General features: G+C 42.9%; 1 long non-coding RNA gene across 1 annotated transcript; it reads left to right on the forward strand.

Annotated features, from left to right (window-relative positions):
* The first annotated feature begins 943 nt into the window (after window positions 1–943).
* LOC133548793 (uncharacterized) lies at window positions 944–10,924 on the forward strand. The gene is made up of 3 exons (XR_009805971.1): window positions 944–994; window positions 1,102–1,242; window positions 10,381–10,924. It is a non-coding gene; the product is annotated as an uncharacterized LOC133548793 (long non-coding RNA).
* The last annotated feature ends 2,495 nt before the right edge of the window (window positions 10,925–13,419 follow it).

A 13,419-nucleotide genomic window follows, 5' to 3' on the forward strand; every position in this document is an offset into this window, starting at 1 on the left:
GGGGGCCAGTCCAAGGACAACAAGGCAAAGACTAGGGAAATGATTGAGTGCTATCAATGAGGAGATTTTTTTGTGTCAAAAGAATGTGTGGCTAATTAAAAATAGTATTATAAGTATATGAGGCTTGTTTTTCCTTTTTGAGAATTCAAGCTTTGTTCAATATATGCTCCAAAGATCTGCAATCTTCTACTTTATGGAAAAAACGTTATTGTATTATTATATTTCGCAATATAGCACACAGTCTAACCTTAAGTGAACCCAATTGCATATTTGTTACAGATGGTTCTTAAAAAACAGATTATTGTGCATAAGTCCACTGATTTGAGCAATTCAGCTTTAAATGTGTTTAAGTAATGTGTGATATAAACTTATTACATTCAAAATGAGGTATGTCAGGCTATTATTTTGATTATAATGATGATCGTGGCTTGGAGTTTTTGAAAACGAAAGATTTTCCAGAGAATTTCAATTTAAAGTTTTCATAAACTATGCACTATAATCATCAAAATTCTATCAAAGGAAGGCTTAAAATATCTTAAATTGCATGTTATAAGCCTATGTCATTTATTAGCTGCACTTTGTTAATTTAATTTTTGGAATAAACAAACCTTTGCACAATATTCAAATTTTTTGAGTTTCACCTGGTTATGAACTTGAACTTTAGTGAACCCACATGTATATTGGCTAAATTTGCTTTAAGATTCAAATAGAGCCAACATGTGGACACTCTACCTGGAAACTTAAGAAATGAGAGTATCTTCCAGTGAAAATAAAACCAGTCAAGTAAGTATTTCTGGGTTTCCATAGTTTTGTCAAGTATACTGTTGTTTTTTTCCAGTCCTCTTACTTTCTGTTCCACTTCCTGATTGGCTGCCTGAGCGCCCCACCTGTCCCTGATTGGCAACCCGACACGCCTGTTTGTGGTTAAACATCAGGCTTCTTTAGTTGGCAGCTGCTTTCAGGGCTGGATGAATGTCAAGCGTTACGAACTGACGTATGTTACTCACTGTTTGTGCTGCATGTAAACTGCTCAGTTATTGTTACCTTTTGCTTGTGCTTGTAATTTGTATTCCTTGATGCACTCCCTTATGCTACTTGTAGGTACTAAAAAACTCTTACATGCACATCCTCACCTGTCTCCTGCATCCTGAGTTCACAATTACCACAGCTGTGAAGACTGTGTGGCATAACGATCCCGGATTTGTTCCTCCGAGGATGCGTCTCGCAAGAACACAGCAAAAGGTAAGAAATAAAGGATTTATTAAAGTAATAAAATAGGCTAGAAACAAAACACTGGAGCTAAAGAGAAAGGCAAACAAATGGCATTAGCCTGGAGGCTAGGAATTAGAACAGAAACACAATACTTGCCACGAAGGCACAAAAAGGGAAAAACAAAACAACTAGCATGAAAGCTAGGAATAAAATAAAGCTTAGCGTGGAAGCTAGCGAGAAAGAGCGCGAAAAAACAAGTCATCAGCAGTTGCGTGAAAGCAAACTACAGTCCGACAATGAATGACGAAAAGGGGCGAGCTTAAATAAGGGAGATGATGACAAGAAACAGGTGGGCGTAGAAAGCAAGGGGCTGGTGAACTAATAAACTACCATGGTGACAAAATAAACAGGAAATGAGGAAGTCCAAACAACAGAATGTGATACAATAATGGCAAAACATAAATATGGAATGATCCGGATATCGAATCACAACAACAGCAACCCTACAGGTATAGGGTTAGGACTCACAGGTATATATATGTATATATATATATATATATATATATATATATATATATATATATATATATATATATATATATATACACACACCACACACAGAGTCTTGGTCAAAAGTTTACATACACTTGTAAAGAACATAATGTCATGTCTGTCTTGAGTTTCCAATAATGCTGGGTAATGTGGCCAAACAGCTCAATTTTTGTTTTATCTGACATCACATGGACAAATATAACACCTGGAAGAAAGTTCAGTGGTCCGATGAAACAAACATTGAGCTGTTTGGCCAACATACGTAGCAATATGTTTGGAGGAGAAAAGGTGAGGCCTCTAATCCCAGGAACACCATCCTACCCTTTTTTCCAAGATGGCGCTGCTGTAGTGGCTGCTGTTGGCAGGAGCTCTGTGCTCTTGTGTGATCCTTTTGTGTTTCCCCCTTGTTTGCATGTGTTATTATATTTTTTTGCCTTTTGGTCCGGGACCCTTTGAGACTGTGTGACAAGGGGTGGCACTTTTGTGACCTCTGCGGTGCTTTTTTGTGGACTTCTGGATCTGCCTCCCGGGAGCCTTTTGGCCATGGAGACCAGCTGCTGGGTGTCTGCCACACCGGAGTCGGTTTGGAGGGACTGGAGGAGATGCGGATGAGGGGACAGCGCCGTGGAGCTAAAACTGAGCGCCGGGACGGAGAGGCTTCGCGGTGTCTTGGCTGGGTGAGCAGGTGTCGGACACCTCAGTCTCCTTGGACGTATCCTCGCTCATCCATGCGGACTGGACACTGGCCGAGAGTTGGTTGGCGGCCGAGAGTGGAGTCGGCTTTCATGGTTGCTTTGTTGGGTCTGCTCCTGTCTCTGGCCATGCTCCCTCCACCCCAGCAAACGATGGCGTGGAACACCGCAGAGGCCACCACAGTGTATATGTTTCTTTTACTTTTTATTCATAGCTTTATGTAGAAGTGTCTGGTTGTATCAGCTCCGCTACTTTAATGTCCTTTGTGTTCTTTGATGTTTCCCTCTTACACACATGTGAGAGGGATGTGTACTATGGCTATGAGTTGTTGTTGTTGTTTTTTCCCTTGGCCTCAGTCTGGACCCCCTCTCCAGGACCCAGGCTTAGACCGATTTTATTTTATTTTATCTTATTTTAATCTTCTATTTACCCCCCCCTGAAAACCTCCTATTTTTTCCCAATTTCCTGGGAATTTTTCCATATTTTGAAATACTATTGTATGGTATTCTTATTATATTTAATTCAAAACTAGTCGATCGGGGATCAAACACATGGCAAACCATGGTACATAAAATACATTTTTTATTTTTACATTATACATAGGATCATAGAAAAGTGCACAGTGATTTTCACATAACAATGGCCATGATGAACGGTAATCAACATTCACATTGCATCCTCCAGCACTAATGCATCCAGCCCCACCCACCGTGGCTTCCACTTGATCCTATACGAAGCCATTACACGGAATGACTTGCACAGCTCCCAGCAGCTCCAAACATGCAATGCAGTCCGCTTGCTGGCCTCGGTATCAGCCGCAGCAAATGAACCCAGCCAACAATTTGAGGATCAATCCCATCACTTAGCCAATTAGACAATAGGGAGACGGATGCCCATTACCGTAAGAACCAATCGATAGCTGGAGCCATGGGTTGAGGCGGGCTGTCTGGTCCTACTGAGACTGCCTGGGTTTTGGTGTGCACGAAATGTAGTAAAGTAGGTGGAGCTTATTTATTTATTTATTTTTTTTAATGACATCATGAGCAGGAGGCAATTTGCAAGCATTGCAGGATGTTGACAGCTAGTGAAATGTTGTAAACGTGACAAAAAGTACTCCGTGTACACTTGAACAGATGACACAGTGATCAATGGCAAACATCCAGTTGACCTCTGTTTGACATTCCGACGGCCTCCTTTCACGTTTTGGATGGTTTAAGTAACTTATTTACTTTGCATTGTCAAACTAAATTTTAGACTTAGACCTAGACAAACTTTTTTGATCCACAAGGGAAATTGTTCCACACAGTAGGTCAGTTACAATGATGGAGAGTGTAAGGATGGAAATGACAATGCAAGTATAAATAGACTAGATATACCATTATAAAATAAAACATATCTGAGAATATATACAATATATACTTAATATGTGTAAAGTATATTATATATACAGATATATTATGTCTCTAACATATATACTATATATACCAATTACCATGTACAATATTACAGTATATGTGGCAGCCCCAGCATAGAATAGAGAGTAAATCCAGCAGAAAATAGAATATAGACATTGAAAACAAAGAGAAGTAACTGACATAGAGGGTGTCACGTAATGGACAGATATTATCTATTTTTTCTGAAAAGCCTCAATATGTTTTGCTGAAAGTTATACAGATGTTTTTATCCAGCTTGTCAGCTAATGGAATAAAACACATACTAAAACTGGATGTATATATAGCATTCTGCCCCCAGGTAATGTGTTAAAAATTACAGTCTTTCTATTTTTTATTTTATGTTGATATCACACTTGATTGAACCACAGTCATCACTCCATACAGTTAAGCTCGTAAAATGGAAACAGACATATAACCACCAATTTTGCATTACCTCAAAAGGCTTAGTGGCCACATGCGTGGACAGAACTTTTTAACTCGTATTTCCAAAATTGTGTACACTACTGAATTGGGGTCAAATGGCCGTTTATGTTAACACTTTTACTGTCATCTGGTGGTGTCAGAAGAGTATAATATACAATGGAATTTGGGAAAAAAGTGTAAAAATAAGAATTAGCATGTCACTAAACATGAAGTACACATGTGTGTACTTATGGACTAAGTATATCAAATCACAAGATGATTATTAATTTTTATTCTAATTAGAATCTAATAAGCCCAAATAGCAAAGAGTAAAAAAAAATCAGCTTGGGCCTTAAAAGGTTTTTTAATGTGATTTTATGTTGTTGTTGTAATACTGTAGTAATTGGTGTGATACACATATACTGTAATCAATTTTATATATGTTACATTATTATATAATTATTATGTGACCATTACTTTTGACTTTTTCCCATTATGTGTGCCCACAGTGAGAAAATCAGATAATGATTTAGGTTAAAGAGCCCCCTTATTCTGACAATTTATGTCATAGTTCTGGGCCTAAAAAAATATGTCTACAGGTAAAATTATACTCAAAATAGACACAGTAGTGATTTTAGGCTTGTTTTCTAATGAGTTTCAGCACATTTTGGAAAACCCACATTTTTTAACTCCAAATGGTGGGCAGGCCTGCATCAGGTGGCTGATGTCAACTACAGAAGACTGAAGGCGATTTAAAGTTAAAGTACAGATGATTGTCACACACACACTAGATGTGGCGAAATTATTCTCTGCATTTGACCCATCACCCTTGATCACCCCCTGGGAGGTGAGGAGAGCAGTGAGCAGCAGCGGTGGGCGCGCCTGGGAATCATTTTTGGTGATTTAACCCCCAATTCAAACCCTTGATGCTGAGTGCCAAGCAGGGAGGTAATGGATCTTTGGTATGACTCGGCCAGGATTTGAACTAACGACCTACCGATCTCAGGGCGGACACTCTAACCACTAGGCCACTGAGTAGATTAATTTAGTATTGCGTTGCATGTGTTTAGGTAGCATCTTCCTCCTGAATCATGATATTTTCCTGCAGAACTTGAAATAATTAGCAAATATGGTTGCCAGATATATTCTTGTACACTGCAACTAAAGATGGAATCAGTCTGCATACATTTACAAATAATGGGAATAGGAGGACAGTATGGAACTCTCCAATCAAATTGACTTTCGGAAAATGGGACCGACCAAATGAAAGGATTGTAATTTGTAGATATCATCGGATGGGAAAAAAAAAAAATAAAAGACTATAGCCAAATGAGATGTCGAAAATCAGGAGCACCCTCGAGGGGGGGAAAGACTGAGTAGAATATGTGGAGAAAGAAAAACAGAGCCGGCGCATAAAAATGAGAGAATAAAAAAAGGTCTTCTATTTTGCCTCCTCTTCTACTGCTGTTTTTCTCAGGTTGCTTGAAAAAGTGCCGAAAGAGCATAAGGAAACACAGGCTACGGTGCCTATAGAAGAGTAGGGCCCAGGGCCGGTTCTCGGCAGTCATATATGAGTGGCCAGTCATATATGAGTAAAGTGAAGTGAATTATATTTATATAGCGCTTTTTGTCTAGTGACTCAAAGCGCTTTACATAGTGAAACCCAATATCTAAGTTACCTTTAAACCAGTGTGGGTAGCACTAGGAGCAGGAGGGTAAAGTGTCTTGCCCAAGGACACAACGGCAGTATTTAGGATGGCAGAAGCGGGGATCGAACCTGCAACCCTCAAATTGCTGGCACGGCCACTCTACCAACTGAGCTATACCGGGGCATCATGTGTACACGCTGCTCCATCATGCTCCAGCACTATTTGCATGTGCTAAGAGAAGTCTAGTAAAACTCCTAGCCATTATGGACAACACCTCCCAATCACTACACTCGGACCTTGCGGAGAGAATGAGCACGTTCAGTGGAAGGCTCAGACTCCCAAAATGCAACCCGGAACGACACAGGAGGTCCTTCATACGGACCGCAATCAGACTTTATAATGCATATGTTCCTTCCTGACTGCACTTAAATGTAGAATATATGTAGAATATATTTATATTATTCATATATTATATATATGTTGGCCCTGCAATGAGGTGGCGACTTGTTCAGGGTGTACACCGCCTTCCGCCCGATTGAAGCTGAGATAGGTGCCAGTACCCCCCGCGACCCCAAAAGGGAATAAGCGGTAGAACATGGATGGATGGCATATATTATATATTATATATATAATATGTCATATATTATTTATTATTATTATTGTTTATTGTGAGCGAACTGTGGTGCTGAATTTCCCCCAGGGATCAATAAAGTACTTTTTTTTCTATTCTATTCTAATGCAGTCGTAACATTGCCTTCTTCATTGAAATTGACTGCTAACTACAGAATGGGCCTGATTTACTAGGATCCAAATACCACGCGCTAATCAGTGTGAGCAATCTATAAAATAGTGTGTACTATCAGAGGGCGTGTTGTGTGTGATTTACTAAGACTGCGTGTACAATTGTAAAGTGGTGCAGACCGCATTATTCAAATGAGGATTTTGTGTGTACGGGGCATGACCACGGAGACACTCTCACTTACTGCACATTCATGTTAGCATGCTCTTCCTTTGGTGTGTGCGTCTGTGTGGGGGCGGACTCGCGAAACCTGACAGGTGATTGACAGAAAAGAGGGAAGATGAGTGACGAGTGTTGTGGCGTGTCCCTCTTTCAGCGGATTTCTCTGCTATTGTGGATCATTTTGTCTTACACGCATTTTGTTTGGCCTGTTAAAATGTACTTTCTCAACTTCAAACGTTTTATTTGAGGGGGCAAGACATTTATTTGAGGGTGCTCTACCCCCTCTTGCCCCAACATAGGGACATTGTTTTGCTCATAAAGTAATTGTATCGGTTTTGAAGTATTCATAGTCAAGGGTGACAAAAACATGCAACTAATTGATCATACTATTAGTTTTACATACCTTGAGGGGGTGACATATCCAGTATAATTACAGTTCCAGGTGGTATAGCTCGGTTGGTAGAGTGGCCGTACCAGCAACTTGAGGGTTCCAGGTTCAATCCCCGCTTCTGCCATCCTAGTCATTGTCATACTGCCATTGTGTCCTTTGGCAACACACTCTACCCACCTGCTCCCAGTGCCACCCACATTGGTTTAAATGGGGAGGAGCTGGAGCCTATCTCAGTTGCATTCGGGCGGAAGGAGATGTACACCCTGGACAAGTCGCCACCTTATCACAGGGCCAACACAGATAGACGGACAACATTCACACTAACATTCACACATTAAAACCAATTTGGTGTTGCCAATCAACTTATCCCCAGGTGCATGTCTTTGGAGGTGGGAGGAAGCCGGAGTACCCGCAGGGAACCCACGCAGTCACGGGGAGAACATGCCAACTCCACACAGAAAGAGCTTGAGCCCGAGGATTGAACCCAAGACCTTTGTATTGTGAGGCACATGCACTAACCCCTGGTCCACTGTACTGCCCTCCAGGTATAGTTTGTTATCAAAAAGTCGTTGAGTTTATGGAAAATAACTGCCAGATTCTTTTTCAGGTGCAAACAATGCACCCACAGAATTTTCATCCATCCATTTTTCTACCGCTTGTCCCTCTTGTTAGTGACATTTCAGTCATCTGAATGTTATGGGTCCTTTATTGTTTACACCAAATATCTTTCCTTAATTTTGCTGTTTTAGTCCCTCAGAGCTGAGAGAGTTGAAAGGCAGGGAATGGTTTTGCTGTAAAATGCAGGTCTTTCATTAATTCCATTGACATTTTACAAACAGATGTTCATTTCCACAGTAAAACGGGACAAAGTGTCCCTTATAGCAGTGTGTTTCAACCTTTTCAGAGCCAACGCACATTTGTTTCATTGAAAAAAATTCAGAGGCACACCACCAGCAGAAAACATTAAAAATGAAACTCAGTAGCCGATATTGACAGTAAAAAGTTGTTCTATCAATTGTTGGTTATGAATTCAAACCATAACCAACTATGCATCACTGTAGCTCTTGTCTCAAAGTAGGTGTACTTTCACCACCTGTCACATCACGCCGTGACTTATTTGGATATTTTTGTGTGTTTGTAGTGTTTTATTTTTCGTCTTGCGCTCCTATTTTGGTGTTCATTGTCATGTCATGCACAGATGTACTTTGTGGACGCCGTCTGTTGCTCCACACGCTGTAAGTCTTTGCTGTCGTCCAGCATTCTGATTTTGTTTACTTTGCTGCCTGTTCCGTTTTAGCTTCATTTTGCATAGACATCCCTAAACTTCAATGCCTTTTCTTAGTGGCACTCACCTTTTGTTTATTTTTGGTTTAAGCATGAGATAGCTTTTTACATGTGAATCAATCATCACCGTTCCCGACATCTACACAGCAATTACCTACCTGCTGCCACCTACTGATGTGAAGAGTATTATATTTATATAGCGCTTTTCTCTAATGACTCAAAGTGCTTTACATAGTGAAACCCAATATCTAAGTTATATTTAAACCAGTGTGGGTGGCACTGGGAGCAGGTGGGTAAAGTGTCTTGCCCAAGGACACAACAGCAGTGACTAGGATGGTGGAAGCGATGATCGAACATGGAACCCTCAAGTTGCTGGCATGGCCGCTCTACCAACTGAGCTAAACCGCCCTGATATGGAAGAGTATTACACGGTTACTCTGCCGAGCTCCAGACAGCACAAACACTCAATAACACCACAGTTGCGGCTTCCGGTGGCAGAGGGGTTAGTGCGTCTGCCTCACAATACAAAGGTCCTGCAGTCCTGGGTTCAAATCCAGGCTCGGGATCTTTCTGTGTGGAGTTTGCATGTCCTCCCCGTGAATGCGTGGGTTCCCTCCGGGTACTCCGGCTTCCTCCCACTTCCAAAGACATGCACCTGGGGATAAGTTGATTGGCAACACTAAATTGGCCCTAGTGTGTGAATGTGAGTGTGAATGTTGTCTGTCTATCTGTGTTGGCCCTGCGATGAGGTGGCGACTTGTCCAGGGTGTACGCCGCCTTCCGCCCGATTGTAGCTGAGATAGGCGCCAGCGCCCCCCGCGACCCCAAAAGGGAATAAGCGGTAGTAAATGGATGGATGGATGGATGGGTTTGCAAACATTTTTTTTCACCCAAATAGGTGAAATTAAATAATATCCACACAGAAAGATCCCGAGCCTGGATTTGAACCCAGGACTATTGTAGCTGAGATAGGCGCCAGCGCCCCCCGCAACCCCAAAAGGGAATAAGCGGTAGAAAATGGATGGATGGATGGATAAATAATATCCCACGGCACACCAAACAATATCCCACAGTACACTAGTGTGCCGCGGCACAGTAGTTTAAAAACACTGCCTTATAGGGTCGATACAGAATGCCTAATTTTGCTTCTAAATACCGGACGGTACCAGAAAACTCCTTTGGTGGTGCATTTCACCCACTGTGCCGAGACATTTTGCACCTACAAAATACCACTATAGCTCTTGTCTCAAAGTAGGTGTACTGTCACCAACTGTCACATCACGCCGTGACTTATTTTGAGTTTTTTGCTGTTTTCCTCTTTGTAGTGTTTTAGTTTATGTCTTACGCTCCTATTTTGGTGTTCATTGTCATGTCATGTACAGATGTGCTTTGTGGACGCCGTCTGTTGCTCCACACGCTGTAAGTCTTTGCTGCCGTCCAGCATTCTGTTTATGTTTATTTAAGCATTAGATACCTTTTTACATGTGAATCAATCATCATCGTTCCCGACATCTACACAGCAAGTGTAGATGTCACCTACTGATCTGGAAGAGTTTTACACAGTTACTCTGCCGAGCTCCAGACAGCACAAACACTCAATAACAGCACATTTGCGGATTACAATTATTGGTTTGCAAAAAGTATTTTTCACCCAATTTGGTGAAATTACATAATCTCCCCGACGGTACAAGAAAATTCCTGTGGTGGTGCATTTCACCCACTGTGACGAGACATTTTGCGCCTACAAAATACCACAAGACTCCTTCCCCTTTCTCATTTCAGCCGCACAGGGGAGGTGCAGCCAGACGAGGGAAAGGGGAAAGTGTCCATCAGAGGCAGGCCGAGTCGGGACACGACCCATAAGGAGCGGTGTAAAGCCCTGCAAGTTATTACCCCCGCTACCCGGGCCCATTTTGTCTTCATCAATTCCTAAACTCATAAGACTGCCTCTCTCCTTTTCCAAATTGTACCATCTATCAAGCGAGTCACCGCCACTCCCGCTACCTCCTCCTTTTTTCTGCAGCTCTTTCTTGTTCTGTGGTTTGTCTTTGCTTGCAACAAAAGAAGGCGGCAGGCACAGAAGTAGTGGAAACTGATTCCCAGGCACCAGAGAGGACAAATACAGCGGCCCTTTAAATACCCACTACTCTCTTTCCATCTCTCCATCATTTTCCAGCCTGTTTGCCCCCTGTCCTTCTTTCATGCCATTGGCTGCACTCCTCCTTTTCTCCCTCCATCTCTCTAATTACGTGCAGAGACAAAGGCGTCTCATTTTCCCTCCTCCCACTCAGAGCTGTCAGGCCTGGTGTAGGAGAGAGTTAATTTCACACCCGCTGCATGCTTTAATTAAAAAGGGGTGAGGCAGGGGAGGGTGGGGGATGGCATGAGAAAAACAAGGAGGGGTACATGCACACATCACACAGGAGGGAGGACTTGAGTGGCAAAGTGCAGCGCTGGTGAAGAGAGCCTACAGGTATGTGCACAGACAGAGCTGCTGTGTGCCAGGTGTGTGCTTTGTATTTTAAACTGTGTGGGCGCGTGCATGGGCAACACGTGCAGAGTTCACGTCTCCGCTCCTCGGGTGGATGACACACGCACAGCCTCCCTCGACGGCAACAACAGGCTGCATTTTTTTAGCCCTGGGCTTTTAATGAGGAATCAATAAGATCGTAATGGCTTGTTAGGGGCAGTCTCACTCAGACATACAAACGCGCACAAGTTGGCATCCCTAGCTAGCTTCCCCATTGGCAGCAGGCGTGTGATTCACACTTATCCTCGCAAACACTCGTTTCATGCACAGCCTAAGCATGTGAAGAAAAAAAAACAAAAAGACAAGCACACAAATAGGAATGGGTAACTTTCACATTTGAATCGATACTGTAGCAATTTCCTGCACCTGGAAATCGATGTGTTGATAAATTGTAATTTGTTTAATAATACATAAATAAAATAAATATTAGGGCTATCAAAGTTAACGGGTTTTTCTATAAGTAACTTTGATGGTGATAGCTTTTTTAAACGTGAATGCTTCCTGACTCTGAAATGTAGTGCTGGACAATTACTGTTGAGCTACAAGCTCGAAAACAGCAAGCAGAAATGCACAAATAAATGGGGATAAAATGGGGACTGTCATGATCCGTGGTCCGGATCATGTTTTTGTGTTTTCTGTTAGTTTTGGACTCCTTTTGCGTTTGCTTCGTGCAACCTGTCTATGTTAGTTTTCGCCTTGTACCTAGTTATGCCAAGTGTTTGATTCAAGCCATGCTACGTTGAGTTTTTAGCCTTAGCTTCCGCGTGCGACCGGCAAGCATCCGTTTTGTTTGTCGTGTGTTTTTTATGATTTATGATAAATAAATAATTTCCCACCTTACGCCTTGGTCCAGAGCCGTCCGTCTTGCATCCCGGGAGAACAACCGCGCAGCAAGCTGCGACCCCCCCCCACGTGACAGAATGACAGAATGAAGGCAGGATTCGTTCTTCTACAAGCAGACCTCGAGTAGATGGAGACGCGCTGGCGAAGACGGAAGCCATCAGGACAGGCATCGCCTCGCCGTCAGAACGCGTCGTTCCCCCAAACTCCTCCTCCGGACAGCAGGACACCTCAAGCAGCCCACTTATCCCCACAGTTGTTTGGTAATCAAATTTCTCATTTTGCCAAACAATTTTCTGACTGAACTCTGGTAAAGACTTCACCCCACCCACTTCCGATGATGTCACTGAACCGGCGCGCCGCAATGACACCACTCCGCTGTCGTCATCAGGGGAAGTCACTGACCAGAATTTATTTTTTTTTGCTTTCTGTCTCCCTGTGTCAGCCACCTCCTAAAGACTTTAATTCAAAAACTAAACACTATCAGGACATTCTTTTGAAATTTAGATTTCGTCAGCCACAGTCTTCTTTTGATTGCCAAGCTCCAACCCCAGGACACTAGCCCCGCCCCCGACACGGACATTTTCTTCCAGCCCTCCCACACAATCTCAGGTGGGGCGGGGGGAGAAACTTTCTGAAATATTTAAAGGGGTTAATTCTACCCCCTCCACCCACCCTTAAAGATTGTTCCAGACCGCAAGGAGCGCGTCTGGTATCCGCTCATTGAGGGGGGGCTGGGGCAGGGAACGGTACAGGTGGGGTGGCTCACTAGCGCCACGCCAAGCCACAACCTCCGGCCGGGCTGCCTCCACCAAGTCCACGTCCAAGACCAGCACCAAGTCCAAGTCCAGCATCAAGTCCAAGTCCAGCACCAAGTCCAAGTCCACGGCTAGCACCAAGTCTACGGCTAACACCAAGTTCACAGCTAGCACCAAGTCCAAGGCTAGCAGCAAGTCCAAGGCTAGCACCAAGTCCAAGTCCACGGCTAGCACCAAGTCCAAGTCCACAGCTAGCACCAAGTCCAAGTCCCAGGCTAGCACTAAGTCCAAGTCCAAAGCTAGCACCAAGCCCAAGTCCACGGCTAGCACCAAGTCCAAGTTCACGGCTAGTCCACGGTTGTAAGACTTGTCTTGCTGAAATAAGCAGGGGCTTCCATGATAATGTTGCTTGCTTGGATGACAACATATGTTGCTTCAAAACCTGTATGGACCTTTCAGCATTAATGGTGCCTTCACAGATGTCTAAGTTACCCATGCCTTGGGCACTGATATCATCGCTTAAGAGCAGTGATTTCTCCAGATTCTCTGAACTTTTTGATGATTTTACGGACCGTAGATGATAAAATCCCTAAATTTCTTGCAATAGCTCGTTGAAAAATGTTGTTCTCGACAATTTGCTTACAAAGTGGTGACCCTCACCACATCCTTGTTTGTGAATTACTTAGCATTTCA

This window comes from Nerophis ophidion, linkage group LG03 (genome assembly GCF_033978795.1).
Source record: "Nerophis ophidion isolate RoL-2023_Sa linkage group LG03, RoL_Noph_v1.0, whole genome shotgun sequence".
NCBI lineage: Eukaryota > Metazoa > Chordata > Actinopteri > Syngnathiformes > Syngnathidae > Nerophis > Nerophis ophidion.